Raw genomic sequence first — 19,128 nt, forward strand, 5'->3', positions numbered from 1 at the left:
GTCAAAATTGAATCGTTTCAATAGTTTTTCATTTGCAAATTTGCCGTGTTGACCAACAGAAAGCTACTTGATTTGAACCCACTGAGGGTTAGGTTTAGGGGAGGGGTTAGGTATGGACCTTCATGCTTAGTTTTTTTCCCCAAAGAATCATATATTTTCATACAAATCAAATGGTACAAATTCCTGTAAATTCACCACCAGTTTGCCAAAACATCAAACCGTTACAGTATGTTTTCTCATGAGAGTGGGTTTTAAGGGTTAGAGTCCAGATTAAATGAAGGGGTAAACGGTCAGCGGCAGGATTCAGAATGCAGTTAAAGAACAGGGATTGGGGTTAAAATTTCATACTGGAAGTTAAGATTAAGAATAGGAGGTACAGCTCAGGGTTCATTGAAGGGGTGCCAATCAAAGCATGTCCTACTTATGCAAATCGCACTGAGATTTAGCAATAGGCTATTGTGGCTTTTTGCTGTAAAATTAACAACAAGCAAAATAACCTTTGCATACAGTGTTGTGCTTGAATGAAATCAATACTATCTGTGGATGTGCAACGTGGATGGAGGTGTTAATAGATTGTTGTAAATAATGATCATACTGAAGATAATTGATTAATGTGCTAGCATGTATACTCAGATGTGCCACATGCAGGAGGCTATAGTATTAATAGGCTGCGTTGAGGCATAAAGAATCATTAGCTCTGAGCGGATGTCATCCTATTTTGCTCTTGAGGGTTTTTGTCTTTGTGACTCCGTTAGCGGCCTGAATAACTACAGTGCCCGCCAGATAAATCAGGATGAGCAGACTCAAAGGAGGGCAATATTAACATGCTGTCATGTCCTTGTGCTTAATGGAGTCATAAATACAAAGACACTACTGAAGCTCTGTCCATGTGTTAAAGCCTTGGGGACCAGGTCTCTCTAGCACTGACACATGTCTCGCACAGAGTGGGACACATTTCACTTCAGGTCATGTGACTTAGCGATCAAATGTCTGCCACTGCCGACTTCATGTACAAGGCCTTACACAGCTCTGCTGATGGATGTATAGGAGTGTGAAGTCTTTTAGCAATGGGTAGACAGTTGGGAGGTCAGTGGTTAGGGGCAAAACAGTTCTGACAGCAGAAGAACAGTCTGTACACTGTCAACAGCCCATCACTGTTATTTATAGCCTGGTAATTACAGCACTCTTATTGGCTAAAGTCATTTAGTATCGGCTAAGAGCTGTGGCCGGCATTTACAGCATCAACAGTAATTACCACGCAACACCCTTGTTGACAGTAGCGCAGCCAGGCAAAAAGGCTGTATTTATATCCATCATTGCCATTATGTTGACACTGATACTGAACTGCAAGAAATATGAGGTGTTTAAAGATCAAAGTTACTTTCTTAATAAATTCTCTCTTACTGAAGAATCATCAGTGCATGTTATTCTAAAGGAAATGAGCATAACCAAGGTCATATAGTTGGGGGAAAATTGATGTGTGTGTGTGTGTGTGTGCATGTGTGCATGTGTATGTAGGTAGGTATGTATGTATGTGTATAAATGAAGAGTTCGATTCCAAAATGCTCTAAATCCATTTAGATTAATTTGAGTAAAAATGTGTTTTCTTTACCAAGAAAGCGGCAAGATGAAAACCACTATTTTCTGTTTCAAACTTTCACATAGCATCTTTTGGTTATAAAAAAAAATTCAACTCTACATTTTAATTTTACAAAGGTTTATTATAAAAACTGATTTTCCCCCCGAAATGCAATAAATCCATGACATGTTTTTTTTTTTTTTTTTTTTTTTTTTCAAAGTGCAATTAATCCATCAATATAAAAGTTATTTTTCATATAGAAAATGCACAACAAAGTAATTTGATTCACATATATGACAGCCTCTGAACTTTGTCAATACTAATCTTATATACAGGCATTTGACTAAAAATACATTCAGTCATCGCTCCCAAAATGAGTCATCTTGTTAATGTTATAAATTAATTATGTTTGTCTGTTTTCTCTGTTTGTCATTACCGATTAAAGAGTATCTGGCGCCACCGCACGGTTAAAATAAACACATTTGCCGGGTACATTGGTATTAAAAACGGCTTTTAAAAACTGTTCTTGATTCAGTTTTGGGGACCGTGACAGAAGTTTGATGCTGTCGTGGAACAAGCAACAGCCGGCATTTTTCCTCCTCCCGACTCGAGTGGCTCATCTTCTTAATCTCCTCATGTAAATGATTGCATTTCGATGACTTACGTTTCTTATCCACCGCAGAAACCACCACCGGTTCATCAATGCCGTCAAAATTATTCATTTTTCTGTTTTTGTTGATTACAAAGTAGATAAGTAAAACTAGGATGCCGCGTGTATTCAGAGTGCCGCCTTTACTGTTTAGGCTACAATGCGTGGAATGGTGCACTGTGTTTGGTTGAGCGGATATATCGCATTCTGCAGAGAAGGGAGACTGGCGTTTGTCACGTTTTGGAAAGAAAGGGAGAAAACATTACAGAATAACACGACGGAAATCACATTTTGTGCAAAATTAATAAATGACTTTTCAATGCTGACCAGATACAATACTGATTTTGGCGGAAACTCTTTTTTTTTTTTTTTTTTTTTTTAAATGCCGTTTATCGTGTTTTGGAACCAAACTCTTCAAATATACACTACCATTCAAAAATTTGGAATAAGTATGATTTTTGGTAACACTTTACAATTCAGGTCCTCTAATTAATGCTTAACTTATGCACAGGTAATCATGAGTTAATGTATGACTCATGAAGAACTAAATCAGTCATTAATGATAACTGCATCCGCAACTAATAAAGAGTCTATCTGATTAATAAATTAAAGGTGAGATTTATTAAAAAGGGCAAATTAGCATGAGAGCCTAATTCCAAAAAAATGCAGATGGGAGTGGAAAGTTCTGCGCGTGATCTACTAAAGACGTGCAAATTAAAGAATGCAATGCAATCTAGCATCTGATTTAAGACAGGCTTTTTTTGGGCGGTAATTAATGGCACAAACACCAGTAAATTGACAAGCACAAATATTAGTAAATCACCTTGCATGATTAATTTAAATGCTCTCTTCCCATAAATTTTGCATCTGAAAGGGAAACTCCTACAAATGCATATGCAATAAGTTCAGCTGCAAAAATAACCATGTCCACGTCTCTTCTTTTTTAACGCCAAAATAGGGTTTGCGCTGGTACAAGCTGTTAGTAAATCTGGCCCTAAGTAATATATGAATTTCTGTCAATTAAATGTGTCATGTATTAATTCCTTAACAATTACCACATTGCCACATGGGTCAAAGCCATGTACAGTATTTCAACAGTTGATTGTACAGTATTTCCAATTGTCTGCTTTAAATAATCATTTGCTAATGATTTGCAAAGATATCATTATTTTATGACTTTACTTGTTGAGGCACACGACTCATTATTAATAATATGTCATTAGGGTTGACATTCCTATCTTAATTTGTGTTCTAAAGATGATTGAAGGCCATACGGGTGTAAGGCCTTCATTCACTCTATATTTAATTGTTACAGTGAGAATTCAAATGATTGCGTGTAAAGTTTGCTTGTATTTTTGTATTTTCAAATTACAAATTACTTGTATTTTAATTAAATACATTTGATGAGTAAGTATTTGTAATTTGTAAGTAATTACTTTTTGATGTGTTTGTGCCCATCTCTGGTGTTACCCATACATGTTCTAGCATGAGATAAATCTGATTCAGTAAAACCATTACAATGTGTGTGTGTGTGGTGTGTTTTTTTTTTGTTTTTTGTTTTTTTTTTGGCACAGTAACTCCCAAAAGTAGCTGTCAAAGTAGTTCCCATTATTTGTGCCGGCTCATAAGGGCTGCCAGGTGTTGGCCCACCAACCTTAAGCAGACAGATGGAGGGTGAATTTAGCGAGGAGAAAGATGACTCTCAGAACCTGTCTCACCTTTCTGTCTCGCTCTCTCTCCCTCCACCTGCTCAGCCAGCGTGAATGAACTGTTGCCAATGTCAGCGGATGTACGTCTAAAGCCATCGCCCAATGAGAAGGGTCATATCAGACAGATGATCCATCATCATCCTTCAGATATAATTCACACTTCCCCCAGAGAAGATAAGGTTTACCCAGAGTTCAAAATAAACTTTTTGCCACTAGCCATACGTATCTTCCAGTCATGCATCTGTATTTTACAAAATAGATTTTCTTCCTTATCAGTCTTTTCATTGCATATTTATTTAACGACAGAAGACTGAATTGACTGCAAATGGTGAGGGTCAAACACTTAATTTTTACATTTCGACAACCATTCAATGTTTTATTCCCTCACAACATCCAGTTTTTCTGTCATTTTCACTTTTGCTGAATTTTCAGCTAAAAGAAACCCTGTTTCACGGGGCATCAAACTATTAGCATCTAATTAACATGGACAAAGATATGTGATTAACAACAGCTAATGTCACATCCTGACCACGGCATGTGAAGCACAACATTCTGCTTTTGACAGGGCACTGACTCACACACAGGCGAGATGTATGCTGGGATTGTAAGATGGTTGTCATGCTTGTCGCTACTGAGGAACCATCTTAATGAAGACGAGCCCTGCATTCATGAGTGTTAATTTCAAGTGAGGCTCGAAATGTAGCTGACTTTGTGACGCATAGTCTTTACCGATAATTTGAGTGTTGCTCTGATGAAGAATTGTGTCAGTAAAGGCCCTGATATACTCATGCGAAGTTCGCTTGGGTGTAAAAAAAGGTTACCTTTGCAGCGTTATACTGTTAGTGAACATCCTGATGCCATTCATGCTGCTGAGAGTGACGTTTAGATTATGTTAACACATAAACACACAACAAAAATGACAGAGGTGAGAAAACAGAAGTTAAGAAAGCATCTGATCATAGCGACGTGGATATGTTTGAACCAGCTCCGCAATTCCTGTAAAGTCTCGTCACGTGTATTTATATACGACTTTACACAATAGATTGTTTAAAAGCAAACGGAGACAGTATTAAACATGAAAAACAGTGTCAGTGTTTCAATTAAAATTGCAACTACATTTTCGACATCTGACCTTGATGGACTGAACAGATGAAAATGAACCAGAGAAGGTTTCCACTTCAAAGAAGGTGGAAGCCACACCAACCTATTACTTCATCATGTCATGAGGCTCTGCATGCTTCACTGGAAGCATCATGAGCCCTATTTGCATTAGAGTAACCTGGGCTGCGTTTCTCAGAAGAATTGCGAGCTAAATTGATCATAGAGACCATTGGTGTCAATGGTACAACAATCCACTTAGGCTTTTGATGCTTTTGAGAAACACAGCCCTGGATGTTTATTGTACATTGGTTTTTGATCAATTAACTGAAATTCCACAGTGAAATTACTTAAATACATAAGAGGCATAACATTATGACCACCTTCCTAATATTGTGTTCATCCCCATTTTGCTGCCAAAACAGCCTTGACCCGTCGAGACATGGACTCCACTAGACCCCTGAAGGTGTGCTGTGGTATCTGACACAAGATGTTAGCAGCAGATCCTTAAAGCCCTGTAAGTTGCAAGGTGGAGCCTCCATGGATCGGACTTGTTTGTTCAGCACATCCCACAGATTGAGATCTGGGGAATTTGGAGGCCAAGTCAACACCTCAACTAAACCATTTTTGCATTGTGGCAGGACGCATTATCCTGCTGAAAGAGGCCACTGCCACCAGGGAATACCATTTCCATGAAAGAGTGTACATGGTCTGCAACAATTAAGTAATTGGTACATGTCAAAGTAACAACCACATGGATGGCAGGACTCAAGGTTTCCCAGCAGAACATTGCCCAAAGTATCACACTGCCTCTGCCAGCTTCCCTTCCTCCCATAGTGCATCCTGGTGCCATTTGTTCCCCAGGTAAGCGACGCACACGCACCCGCCCATCCACGTGATGTAAAAGAAAACATGATTTATCAGACCAGGCCACCTTCTTCCATTGCTCCGTGGTCCAGATCTGATGCTCACGTGCCCACAACTGTTGGTGCTTTCGGCAGTGGACAGGGGTCAGCATGGGCACCCTGACTGGTCTGCAGCTATGCAGTCCCATACGCAACAAACTGCGATGCACTGTGTATTCTGACACCTTTCTATCAGAACCAGCATTAACTTCTTGAGCAGTTTAAGCTACAGTAGCTCATCTGTTGGATCGAACCACACGGACCAGCCTTCGCTCCCCACAGGCATCAGTGAGTCTGGGCCACCCATGACCCTGTCACCATTTCACCACTGTTCCTTTTTGGACCACTTTTGATAGATACTGACCACTGCAGACCAGGAACACCCCACAAGAGCTGCAGGTTTGAAGATGCTCTGACCCAGTCGTCTAGCCATCACAATTTGGACTTGTCAAACTCACTCAAATTCTTAAGCTTACCCATTTTTCCTGTTTCTAACACATCAACTTTGTGGACAAAATGTTCACTTGCTGCCTAATATCCCACCCACTAACAGGAGCCGTGATGAAGAGATAATCAGTGTTATTCACTTCGCCTGTCAGTGCTCATAATGTTAAGCCTGATCAGTGTATACTATTCATTGATTTCATTGATTGTATTTCAAATAAATGTATCTTGTTTTAAGTATATTTCGATATTTTTACTGGAAAAAAAACAAAGAAAAAAAACCCTCAAAGTCATTAAGAAGTAAATTGATTGCAATGCAAACATTGCAGATACCAAAATAAACAAAATAGATCACTCTTAGAAAGTACCAGTCACCCTTTAGGGTCATATGCCTGTGGAATAATCTAATAATACAGGCACTTACCTGAGCTTCATTGAAGTTATGAAAATTAACACAATCCCCCTAATGGCACGCAAGTGTGAAACTCAGGTGATTAGAAGGCATGATACCTCTGGGCAAGAATTTATCGTTGCAAAAATGTGTTCATTTTTTGATTAATCTACTTTGGAGAACCCCCCAGAATAAGTAAATTAGGGAGAAGCTGTGTGAAAAGAGGGGAAAACTCAAATAACCCTCTCTCTGTGTCTCTCCAGATATCCACACATGTAACCCTTGCCCAAGGGCTAAGCAGCACTTAGACCGCTGTGATCATTTGTCATTCTAAGCAGCACTTCACTCTCTCATGCTGTGGAAACCACACAGAGCACTCTCAAAAATATTTAGAAATGTATGTGAATTGTATATAAAATTTCCATCCAAACAGAAACAGGTAAGATTTCTGAAATGTTACTAATAAACCAATGTGTTCAAATACACAATAACCAGGTTTATATATGTATAATCAATAAATCCAGTTTGCTTCAGTCTCATAGATTTGAACTAACTGAATATTCACTGTTTCACAGGTAGCCATATTTTCATACTCTTTAGCTGAATAAATGTAATTGCTTTAATTTAACAGATTTATGCTAATTCTAAGCATTGAAATAAAGTATTTTGAAAATATGATTAGTCAAACAGATGGAAATAGTTAATAATAAACTATGCCATGACTTTTTTGAGTGCAGAAATCTTACCTTGTTCATTTATGTATGACTGATAAATATGGATCACATTAAGTTTATCAGTTCATGTTAAAACTGTCTAATCCAAATGGATACAAAATTTATATGCAATTTAAATACATAATGTCTTGTCTGTATTTTGGTTTCATTTTCATATTTGACTTTCAGTTTTCCTTTGGTCCCACCAGCCATTAGTTATGGACACTCATTTACGTTCACACCTGTTAGTCTTTGAGTTTATCGTCATTTTGTATTTAAGTTCCTTATTTCATTCAGTTCCTTTTTTAGTATTGTTCATGTGTCATGATTACATGCTGTTTTGATTGCCTTTTTTCCTATAGACTATTTGAGTTTGGTTGACTAAATAAATACTTTTATTTTGAACCTTTTACATCGTGATCATCTTCATCTTACAAGAGCTGTGATACATAAATCTTAAATGTAGCTCTAAACATTCTTTTCTTTCATTTGTGCTTTGTGCCTGAAGAGCATCTCAATCTTCGGCAGTTTTAAATATATGGAAACACATGAGAACCAGAGCTTGCCATGAGATTTCAGAGCTCCAGCAGTGGCTGAATAGGACTTTTTATTTTGGACTTTTCCTCCTCCTTTTTCTTTTGTGATATAGTTTTTGCTACTTTCTACTATAAAGTGGCTCTCCACTGTGTTTATGCTTTTACCCTTGCATGTCTGACCTCAACAGACTGAAATGAAAAAAATAAACCAGGAACATTTCCATGTCAAAGAAGGCGGAGCCTCAGAGCCACACCCATCTATTACACAATTGCCACGGATCAGTGATAGTTCGAAAGTGTTTACCAGCTAGAGCGAACGTTTACAAAAAGTTCGCTTTGACCAGCTGTTTCAAACTCCTGAAACTCCAAACGAACTAAGTTTTGGCCTGATTTTTTTTAGAATGACTTCACACCAGTTTGCTAATCGTTTTTGCTTGAAGTATATCAGGGCATTGACAGGCTGTGGTCATTATGCTTTTGTTTTATGGAAAATGTATCCTTTTTTGTTTAGAATGACATGAAATTGAAAAAAATGGTTTTACTGCAGCCAGTTCTGAAAGCAATTGGTCATGTCTGGATTAGCTGGTTCTGCTATGGCTTTGCTTGTGCATCAAGCAAATTTCTGTGTTGACTTTGACCATGTGGTCAAGGTGAGATCTTCCTCAGACTGGCTGACCTCCACCTCTCAAAGGCCTGTTGTGTCTTTGATGTGATTGGCCATGGTTCACCGCTGGACCTCTACTCGGAGATCATAAATGCTTTGATTTGATTAATTCCTCACCTGGGACATCATTGTGGAGGACTTCTGGCAGTCTCCCCCAGGAATCTCAAACAGCTCTCAGGTAAATGATTAAGTGTTGAGTTCAAAAGCCAGACCTGCACTTGTCCCTCTGGAAACCTTTACTGTCATGAATATTTCATGAATATTCATTCTCTTCATCCACACCCCTTTCTTCTGCTTTGATGGGGGTGTATGCGATCAGGACAGCTTGCTGCTCATATGGATGCTGAAGAACAGCCGCTAAAGGTCAAATCCCAGCTGTCTTAAAGTTGAGAAACGCAGGATGATACCGGCTCTGAAGTACAAAGGCGTGTGATGTTTTTTAAGACTGTAATTTCTAGATGAAAGCAGACGAGCATACTGACTGTGCAGTTTTGAGTTTCTCTTTTGTTTGATCAATAGAATGCAGAGACAGAAAATGTCTTTGTTGCGACTAATCTTTCACTGAATAGAATTTGTAAAGGAGAATGAAGGACGCTTTCTCGTGAATTGCAGATATTTAATGTCTGAAATATAATGAAAGAAAAAATCTGAGTTACTCAGCTTTTGCAGATCTATTTCAATTTTATTTAAAGAGGACAATCAAAGTTTATTTGAGACAAGAATCCCCCAGTGACCACGAGAAATCATTAAGATTAGAATTAGAAGATCAGAAGCGCTTGCAAGAATATTGCTCTCTGTTCCCCTGACGATACGACGATGGAGGAATAATCCATATAGCCTGAAGAAAGGATTAAATAAAAAGGGACAGTAACAATGTAGAACAAAGTTTATGCCACAGACTCATTTTCTTATTAATTACACCTACTGCAAGAAATGTAAGATATTACAGTTCTTATGGGCCAGTTTATTGAAAAATCCATTTCTCAGAGAGAGATAGAGAGAACAAACCCTCTCCAGTCCACTGTAGCATGCCTTGCTTTTGTAAAGTGCAGCCCTGGTCGAACAACGTCTTTTCAACAAATACTTAGGCAGTCATTCCCAGATTGATTTTTAAACATAGTAAAAAGTGTGTAGTAGAGCGTCATTGGTAACTGAAATAAATGAACAATCAAAGAGCAAATGAAGTGTAGAACTTCATGTGGGCCTGGTCACATGATGGTACACCCTTGTGAAAAGCAGTACATTTTCGAATACTTTTAAAAAGAATACTTGTTACTAAAAATAAACTTTTAAAGTTAAATGTGAACTAATGTTTTCAGACACAACTGCATGTTAATTGTTCCCTTTTGGTTATAAGACTCTTATTTTGAAGTTTATCATTTTCCACTGTTTCTTTTCACTATTCTTGTGGTTCTTTTCACTATTCTTGTGGTTTAGTTCCTGTTTTCATGGTTACTGAGGCTGTGTCCGAAATCACCCCCATACCCTCATTCACTACTCCCTATATTAGTCCACTAATATAGTTCAACTGAGGGAGTGAATGAAAAGGAGAATCACTGGTTTCTATAGAAACGAAGAGACGCGCATTTGTCTGCGCATGCGCATTAGCTTGATCCAGCCTGAAAAATACAGTTTTTTTTTGTCATGATTCGAGTGTTTAGAAACTAAATTTATGAGCCGGTTGTTGTTAGATTTCATTGGTGATTTCAAATATGAAATTTAATCATAAGGTTGGCGAACAGTTTTGGAGAATTTGATGTTTCCCCATTCAAAGAGATAGGAGCTGCATGATGCCCAGGATGCCCGAGAGGCATTTCAAAGATGGCCGCCGAGTGAAATGACTTGTCTTAAAGGGACTTTGATGCAGTGCATTGTGCGATTGAATGAGTACACTCGATAATGTCCACAATGGTTTTGGATACCACTACAAACAGCTATCCCCTCAAATAGTGCCTTATTTAAGTGTATGAGGGGTGATTTCGGACACAACCTTAAGTTTCTAATTATGTTCTACTTGGTTTCCCTGGCTACTGATTATGTTCCACGCCTGTTTCTAGTTAGTTTTCATTTCTGTGTATTTATAGCCTTGTTTTGGAGTCTTCGGTTGCTTATTGTCTTAGTGTGCTGTTTATTGAGCAGTTGTGTTTAAGGTTTATTTTTGTATTCTTGGATTTTCTTCCTGTTATGATTAAAATCTGATCCATGGTTCTACTCCCCTTACCAAGAACTTTGACAAATTTCAATGAAATGAAAATATATTATAGTTTAAACTGTACAATGTTTTTTTTTTTTTTTCTCCTCCACTTAACCCTTAAATGCATGACTGTTTCGCCAATCATTCTTACATATTCGGGTCTTTATCGACCCAGATCTATATCTAACACGGAAGGATAAAACTGTATAAAACTCTTCTGATAATAGAGTAACAATTACAGAAGAATAAAATAAAGCATATTTTGTTACCTTTTGAAGCTTGAAAGGGCTCCGTTTGAGCAGATGTTTTATGCCATCATCACTGTCCTCGTCAGAGCTCATTTCCCAGTAAATTCAGCAAATAATGGGCTAGTTTTATGTTTGAGGTCACGAATATGAGCCCATTCGCGATCTCAAACGTATTCTCAAAACTATATAATTTTCAACATCTTCAAAATCAATATTTCGATCGCTAACAGCTTCACCAGATCCATCCAGTAACAGTTAGTCATATTTGATTGCGTTCAGTACTTGCTCTGCAATAAATCGCTGAGCCATTTCATGTTTTTCTTATTATTTCGTTTTCTGTCTAAATGAGTTGTCACTTCAGCATTGTTTCAGACATTGCCACCTTGTGGAATAAAGGTGAATTGCAATTATTACATCATCTAAGATTCAATTATTCTTGTGCAGAAAAAATATATGTACACTCATACACACCTCGGGTCGTTAGCGACCCTATACAATTTTTTACAAAAAATGAATACAAAAATAGGCATTCTTTTATAATTTTATGATTTTTTTTCTTGTTATATTTTTTATAATGAATTGATTGAGGAATACCAAGAAGGTTGATGTCTAACTTTAAAAAATGAACGAGGAGGAGGGTAGTGAATGACGTCCCGGGTCACTAAAGACCCGAAGTATGCATTTAAGGGTTAAGTACATCTTTATATATATAGTGTTGTAGCATATGCACACGTATCAGGATAATCAATAAACTTGGGAATGTTCAGAACGCTTTTAGCATGCTGGACTGGGTTGTAAAACCATTTCGGCTCCGAATAGTCTGCCATAAGATGAGCCCACTTGACACTTTTGTGGACCTGCGATGGTAAACAGTAAAGTCCAACTTCCTCTCTTTGGTGACTTCAAAAGGAGCACCCCCCCCAGAGACTGACCAGATCCACATTCCAACACCCCACACACACAGGAACACACAAAAGCACACACACAGGCACGTACAGAAACACACAATCATACATTTTTAACTGTATATGTGAACTACCACTATGCTGGAATATATATATGATATATTTTAGAGCCTATGCATGTTTCCTAGTGTTTAAATGAGTGTATTTGTGCTAGTGTGCATTTTAACGATATAATTTTGTCTGTAAACCATAACTTGGTTTCTATGCCTTTCTGACCTATCGAGTGTGATCTCGTTTCAAAGCTCCGGACTTGAGCTATTCATTGAGACATGTCACAAAACGGACAAATGCATTTTTCTATGTGTTTAATGATCCTGTGAAGAACACACCCCATCTCGAAATCCGATCTGATAGCCATTAAGTATGCAAATTCAGCTAGGAGACCAAACAAAGCAACTTTGCCCGCCAAATAGTGCTGCGCCTCTATTGGCTGCTACAATTCAGGAGGTGTGTTAGCTTGGGTTTCCATAAAGACAACGACACACACCTTCGCTCTCTCTTGTCTCTTCGCGCTGCTCTTCTTCTTCTCCTTTGTCTCCCGACTGACTCACGAGCACCTCGTGCACGGACGCCTCAGGTGACCGCGCTTCCCAACCACGCGCGCAGTTCGGGAGGACCACTTCTTTAGACTCTCTCTCTCTCTTCGGCTAAGTTACTTAAGCTTAAACCTCTTTTGAAAACCCCGCCGGAGAAACCCTCTCTGAAAGGACCAACCCAGCCAGGCGCATTGAAACTGCTACACACGGACTTGAACCAATAAGCAAGTATTATCATTTATCTGAATTTGTCTAAACTGATTTCTGTGCTGGCTCTCTCTCTCTCAAAAGGGTTTACGTTAACTGTGTAATTTGCCATCCTTTGATCATCTTTCTTTCCATGTCTTTTCTTCATTCTCACTCGTGTATATATATGTGTATACTTCTGTATATATTTTTGACGTATAATCTCGGTAGCCGTAGCTGCATATATTAAACACATAATTCATGCTCGATTGTTCTGTTGTTCTTTCAACTGAAGACCAAGTCACTTTAATGTTTTTCGATCGCTTTATGCTTTAGTTATTTTCATGGCCAGAAAATAACTCTGTTTATAATATTCTGTGAGGGACTTAGTTTGCTGGACAAACGAACAGTTTCTCTAGATAATTATTAAACCAGAACTAATCATATATGTAATTGATTATAATTCGTTGTAATTGATTCACAATAAATGTTTAATTCCCCGTTGGGTTGATATATGAATCATAATTTATTCATAACCTTATGAATTATTATATTCATATTTCATCCATAAATTAATTAATAACTGTACGAACCGCTACATTCGTTACAGTGTCGTCATCACTTCTATAGTCTTTGAAATATGGTAAAACTTACTGTTGAATGTACTGACAAACATTGTAAACTAAAATATACTTTAATATCATTTTTGTATTAAAATTTGTCATGTATTTAAATATATTTGTAATTACACATTTGTAATGATAAAATTGCAATTTAAAATATTAACTTTAAATGTAATATCAAACAACACATTGTACAGTTAAAAATCTGAAGTACTTTACACATTTTAGTACTTTACATCTTTAATTGCTTTTGTATGTTAGTCTACACATCAAAATAATTGTACTTCTTTAAAGCACCAAAGATTTAAAAATTTACTGTAAGGTAAAACATTTTATTTGACATTACACAGTGCACAGTAAATTGTACTAAAGTGTGTTAAATAGTCAAGGAAATTGTACTCTCTTTAAGTACATTTAGGATGAATTTCAGGTTGATTCTGACACTTTTTCCAGGTCTTCTCAATGGTAAAAAGTGTCCCAATCACCCTGAATTCACCCCTAAGTGGCCTCTCATCTCCCTTTCAGGGAATCTGACAGGTATTAAATTTAAGATGATTTGTTCCTTTGAGGCCCCCTTCTTCATTCATTGATAACTGTTGCATTTTTTCTTCTAGATGACTGAATAAATCTTGTCTGTAATAACCTTGAATTACAACTTTAAAATGAGTATGTACAGTACCCTATATTAAGCATTTCAGACATCCTTTTATCTGCACACACAAATCCAGAATCCAATATTAAGATGTCAACAGAAATCTTGACTGCAGGCTAAAAAAACTGGCAACCTTTAATGCTGACCTTTGCCTATGCATCCCACAACAGCCAGGCCAGAAAAGTCATTTTGATCCTTCTGCCTTAAAGTGAAGCTGGTTGCTAGGAAACAGTCTGTCCAGGTTGGAGGTGTAAAGAGCTGTTTGCACATTAGCATCTCTCAGCTCAAGGTCACTACCCTTCTATTTGACCAGAGGATCTGAGACCCACTCACAAACACAGTCGCCTGAATCACTTGCCCATAAAACATGGTCAGTGATGCTTCTGATATAGAGATGTACTGAGTTAGATTAAAATAATCCAGAGAAAGCATTCAGACAGGGCTTTTTTTATTTGTGTGTTGGTTGAACAAAGTGATCATCTCTTGGCATCAAATTCATTTTCTGCAAAGTGACTTTTGTTATTAATGTTAGTCATTTGAAGACTTTAACAATTAACAGTGGATGTTTACAATGACAATGCATTTCATTAAACAGTTTCTGTTTAGACAAATCTAGTTGTCAGGCATGACAATGAAACAGCCCTTGTGCTTCTTTCTGTCCATGCAGTCCTCTGGCTACTTGCTTTGTTTTGAAAGGTGGAACCAAAGTATGGGCATTGTTTCATTTTCATCGGTGCTTACTGGGGTCTTGAGCCAGCAGGACACGGGTCAGTTACCCACATAGTGAGCGTCTCAGCCATCTGCTGCCCAGTGTTTGAATGATCAAAGTTAGTGCTCCCAAAGCTTCTATCACAGAAATATAGCAAGTGGAAATTTCTGTCTGCAACTTAAATGCTGTTTTGAGCCAGATTCCAAGGAAACGTGTCCCTTGATAATTTTGTGAAGATTTCTGTTTGTGTCAAATGAGTGTCATGCTATTCACCCTTAAACACTGTAAAGTAAAGTCTACTTGGAGTCACTTTGTGTCACTTTCTCTTCAGAGTGTACAGCATCCTCTAAATGACAAGTAATAAAAATAGTAAAATAGACATCGAAAAATAGACAAACATAACCCTTGATAAATTCTCAAATGGACTTAAATATATCATGCCACATGTATACTCTTGCAACAGCACATTTAATTGTCCAGTGCCGTAGTGCCCTCTGACTCTGGATGGTTGCATTCATTTGCATGATATTTACCCAGCTATCCGCCCACAGTGGTCCTCTCAAGTGACCGATGGGTAGAGGGAGGAGTTGGGAATTAGAAAGCAGGAACCAGTGGAAGGTGAGTTTCAAAAAGCTTGACTTTCAGTTAAAGTATCACCAACCTGAACTTGTATGAATTTGACGATATTATTTGTACGAAAAAATACAATTTTTAGAAAAAAGTAAGCATGAAGGTCTACCCCTATTTAGCAAGCAGCTATCCCTCTGCAGCTCTCGCATTGTCACCCACCGAAGCTAAGCAGGGTTGAGCCTGGTCAGTACCTGGATGAGAGACATCTTGGGACAACTAGGTTGCTGCTGGAAAAGGTGTTAGTAAGGCCAGCAGGGGGTGCTCACCCTGTGGTCTGTGTGGGCCCCAGTATAATGATGGGGACGCTATACTATCAAAAAGCCCCGTCCTTCAGATTAGATGTTAAGGTCCTGAGTGACTCTCTGTGGTCATAAAAAAATCCCAGGATGTCCTTTGAAAAGAGTAGGGGTGTAAACTTGGCGTCCTGGCCAAATTTGCCCATTGGCCTCTGTCCATCATCATGGCCTCCTAATCATCCCCAAATATACTGATTGGATTCATCACTCTGTCTCCACCAATAAGCTGGTGTGTGTTAGGCGTTCTTGTGCATTATGGCTGCCGTCGCATCATCCAGGTGGATGCTCTACATTGGTGGTGGTTGAGGAGATTTCCCCCTCATAAGTGTTGAGAAAAGTGCTATATATATATATGCAATTAATTATCATTATTATCAGATTATATAAAAACATACAAATGACATTGTTCGAATTCATACCAATTAGCCACCAATTCAGCAAAATGCAAATCACAAAATTACCATGCAATTGTGTTGGTATCACAATTGAAATCCCTTTTGGGTGTTTATGGGCTCTTCTGGTTCACCCAAACTCTGATGCATTATACATACTGTAAATTGGCATGAAACATCTTGTTTTCTCTTCCAAATCTCTGATGGGAGAGGCTGCATCTTAATGAAATTGTTGTCTGCAGAGTGAATAAGATGAATGGATAAGATGAATGTGTTTCATTGGATGGATGAAGGTGGTCTGTACGCTACTGCACGTCTGTAGGCTATCCAATTGCATTCCCGTTCAAGCTGCTATTTACAGTTATATGGTGCAGTTATGGCATTTACCTGCAGGAGCTAACTGGTCTGTGCAGACCAGGCAAACCTTGATCATGGCAGAGGCAGGAAACCCTGAATGGTGTATTACACTGGCAGGAGCTGTAGGCATTGGGTAAGCAATTTTAATGCATAGGGATGTGAGTCAGAGTGAGTGTAATATAATTTCGTGTGTTCTTGATGCCATAAGCTGAAAATGAACCCTTGACTCATGCAGGGAGGAAATGTTTAAAAAAAAAAAAATCATAAATGAATCATCAGGCACAATCACACATGTTATTTTCCATTAACCACCTCAGTGCTTCTACTGAGAAAGACACAAACAAATTCATTCATTCTTAGTCTTAGCTGTCCGTCATGTCAGATGATGATGCTACTTTGTATGCCAGTGCTACTGATGTTGATGCCACTTGAAGGCCAATTCTTGAGCCACCCATTCAGATTGGAAATGAAAGCCGCGTTTCCACTGAAATTACCCGAAACAATTTGTCCCAGGAACTTTTTTCCTCAAAGGCCTGTTGCTGTCTGCGTTTCCATAAGCAAATGTGACATGAAAAGCATATGTTTTAGTTTGTTTAGATCTCTCTTTGAACTCTTTTACAGTGACTCGCCTTTCATGGGATTCGTACCCAAGGTTTCTTCTTTTTAAGTACAACGCCGTACTAGCGAGCAAGCTTGATATACCAGAAAAGCGAAACATATGGAGCTGGTTAAGCTATGCAAAGTCCAAAATATATTCATTAACAAATCGTGCACTTTGGTAAAAAAGCCTTTTGAAGTCATAACATAATATTGTGCAAGGAGACTTGAAAACGAGCCTTTATTAATCCATAATCTGACCCTGTAATTGTAACTGTGTATGAAAACGATTAAAAGCGCTTGCCGTTTTACTGCCTCTAGTGTTCATTTTTGTTGGAAACTGCAGTGATTTGTACGTATTGGTACGTATTTTGCCGACTCACGAAAACGTTCCCACAGGTATGTCTTTCCTATGAGACCAGGTTGGACTTTTTGAGGGGAAAATTTTTACCTAGAAATTTATTTATACCCTGCGATCGAAACACACTGAATACCACCCCAAAGTCCCTAGTTCCTGGGGAAAGTTCCTGCTCAAGTATAAAACACAAGTGTTAAAGCAACCATGCCATTTTAGCTTGCCTCAACAAGTCTATAAACTCTTTTATCACAAGACTCCTGTTTGACAGGACTTGTACCCAAGCGCTTCACAGCGCAATTGCAGTACTGTAAAAGGTGAGCCAACGAGCAGAAGCTTCTTACTATTTAGAAAGGCCACACACATGGAGCTGTTTTTTGATGTAAATGTCAAAATGTATTAGTTTACAATTCATTATGTTAAAAGTGTTTTGAGCTCATAACATATTATTGTGCAGGGAACCACGCAAAAGTCTTTATTAATTGATAATCTGCCCCTGTAATCATAATTTGTGTTAAACGGAATGATATCTATCTGCATTGTACTGCCACTATAGTGTTAATTTCAACTGGAAACTGTAGTGAATTGTGTGTATAGGTGCATTTTTGGAGTTTTGCAAAAATGTAGGTAGGGGCACGATATTATATTGTGTTGTATTACTATAACTAATTCATTACAGTTGGCATGTAGTTTATGGTCAACCAGATAAACCAGAAAGGAAATACAACACAGCTATGCTGATCACAGAAAAAAAAAACTGGCCTAAACCAGTATGCAAATTCATGTTGGGTCACAAGGACAACTGGTAAATAAACTGTTTTCCTTTTTTTTTTTTACTAATAAAAAGCAAACACAGACAATCTCTTGTTGAAAGACCTGGAGAAAGGGATGGTTGTGAAGGTGTAAGGAGGAGACTGGACATCTGTGGCTGCATTTGTTTACATCCATAAGTGTGTGCTGATTGTGCCCGATCTGATTTACCTATGGGATGTGGTGCCACTGTCCCATCTGCTGCTTACATCTGGAGTGCACTTGGACACATCCCAAACATTGCCAGGCAAGTGCAGTGCCAGCTTGGGGAAGTAAAAACAGGAGGGGTTAAAGGAGGCAAGGAGTAGTTTAGCTACTGGACCGACCAGTCAAATGTCTGAAAATCACCTTGCAGGTTCTCAAAGTGCAATGAGTGAGAGATTCGACGAAGGTAATTAGCGGAGACAAGGTGGTAGTTGGACACATAGGACCGAGCGTGATGACGTTTCTTTTTGTCAGATGGTGCTGAAGGACTTACCTGTGAATGGAGCTAATTGACATGCTGCAGTGGTAAACAGACAGATGATTAGGCTGGAGCTGAGAGCCGGCTGATCCCCAACTGATAAATCTTGACAGCTGAACGTGAACCTGCTTCAATCCCTTTCTTCAGATGTGTTTGCTTGGGTGGAACCAGCACAAAGATGTGGTATTGTGAAGTTATTTCAAATGCTAGCTGAAGTGGGATTAGCGTAGGATTAAAGAACTAAATCAAAGTTGTTTTGCTGAAAGAAAGAAAAAAGGAGAAAATTGTACAGCAGTCAAAATGCTGTACAAGCATACTGAAAAAAAAAAAATAATAATTAAAAAAACAAGCATACTGGAAAGATCAGAATAGCTGGTCAGCATTATGTTCCCAACAGGCTTACACCTGTAAGACCTTCGTTCATCTT

This window comes from Megalobrama amblycephala, linkage group LG1 (genome assembly GCF_018812025.1).
Source record: "Megalobrama amblycephala isolate DHTTF-2021 linkage group LG1, ASM1881202v1, whole genome shotgun sequence".
Lineage (NCBI taxonomy): Eukaryota > Metazoa > Chordata > Actinopteri > Cypriniformes > Xenocyprididae > Megalobrama > Megalobrama amblycephala.